This window comes from Eriocheir sinensis, chromosome 30 (genome assembly GCF_024679095.1).
Source record: "Eriocheir sinensis breed Jianghai 21 chromosome 30, ASM2467909v1, whole genome shotgun sequence".
Classification (NCBI taxonomy): Eukaryota; Metazoa; Arthropoda; class Malacostraca; order Decapoda; family Varunidae; genus Eriocheir; species Eriocheir sinensis.
In genome coordinates, this window is record NC_066538.1 from 14789797 (window position 1) to 14791606 (window position 1810).

Genomic DNA, 1810 nt, shown 5'->3' on the forward strand with positions numbered 1-1810 from the left:
GATTACTGTGTGGAGACTGATCTTCCATCTTGTGTATGCGTATGCCCAACAAGGATAAGATTGGTTAGTAATAAGAGAAATGAGTAATCAGATAGGATGATACAAGCAACATATTCGGTAAAGAAGAAACCATTTTAGGAATAAGTGAGGGAAATGGGAGAGGACAGAGTGGAGCTTGCAAAATGAATGATTAGTGTGAGTCCTCTTAGAAGGAATAAGTACATAGGGAAGTGGCATTTTGAATCTGATAAGTGTGGCAAGGGAGCAGTGATAAGTGTGAGGGGGGAGTGGAAGTGATAAGTGAGGGGGTGGAAGTGATAAGTGTGAGGGGGAGTGGAAGTGATAAGTGTGAGGGGGTGGAAGTGATAAGTGAGGGGGGTGGAGGAAGTGATAAGTGTGAGGGGAGTGGAAGTGATAAGTGTGAGGGAGTGGAAGTGATAAGTGTGAGGGGGAGGAAGTGATAAGTGTGAGGGGGGGAGTGGAAGTGATAAGTGTGAGGGGTGGAAGTGATAAGTGTGAGGGAGGAGGAAGTGATAAGTGTGAGGGAGGGTGGAAGTGATAAGTGTGAGGGAGGGGTGGAAGTGATAAGTGTGAGGGAGGAGGAAGTGATGGTGTGAGAGGAGTGGAAGTGATAAGTGTGAGGGAGGGAGTGGAAGTGATAAGTGTGAGGGGGGAGTGGAAGTGATAAGTGTGAGGGAGTGGAAGTGATAAGTGTGAGGGAGGTGGAAGTGATAAGTGTGAGGGGTGGAAGTGATAAGTGTGCGGGCGGGAGTGGAAGTGATAAGTGTGAGGGGGAAGTGGAAGTGATAAGTGTGAGGGGGGAGTGGAAGTGATAAGTGTGAGGGGAGTGGAAGTGATAAGTGTGAGGGGAGTGAAGTGATAAGTGTGAGGGGGTGGAAGTGATAAGTGTGAGGGGGGGGAGTGAAGTGATAAGTGTGAGGGGAAGTGATGGGGTGTGAGGGAGGGGTGGAAGTGATAAGTGTGAGGGGGAACATAAGAACATAAGAACATAAGAGCAGGAGTCTGCAAGAGGCCGGTAGGCCTGTCTGAGGCAGCTCCTTTGACCCTAAGCTCCGTGTATCTAACCCCACCTATTATCGCTGTCCATGAATTTATCTAGTCTATTTTTGAATGTGACAATTGTATTGGCACTCACCACATGACTAGCCTATTCCACTCATCCACCACCCTGTTAGTAAACCAATTTTGCCTATGTCCCTGTTGAATCTGAATTTATCCAGTTTAAACCCGTTACTTCGTGTCCTACCGGTTCTCTTACCAACAAAACCTTATGAATGTCTCCCTTATTAAAGCCCTTCATCCATTTATAAACCTCGATCATGTCTCCACGCACCCTTCGCCTTTCTAGAGAATGCAAGTTTAACTGTTTGAGTCTTTCCTCGTATGGCAAGTTTCTCAACCCTTGAATCATCTTAGTCATCCTCCTCTGCACCGATTCTAACATTTTGATATCCATTCTATAGTAGGGTGACCAGAACTGAACCGCATAGTCAAGATGAGGTCTAACTAATGCTAAATATAGTTTGAGGAAGACTTGGGGCTTCTGTTGCTTACGCTCCTTGAAATAAATCCCAGTACCCTATTAGCTCGATTTCTAGCTTGAATGCATTGTGCCCTTGGACGGAGATCAGAGCTCACTAAGACCCCTAAATCCCTCTCGCACTTTTAGACCTACTTAGGAGATTGTCATTTAAGCAATAGTTATGTGAGGGGTTGATCCTACCTACACTCAGAATACTGCACTTCCCTACATTGAACTCCATCTGCCATTTATCCGCCCAGTCATATA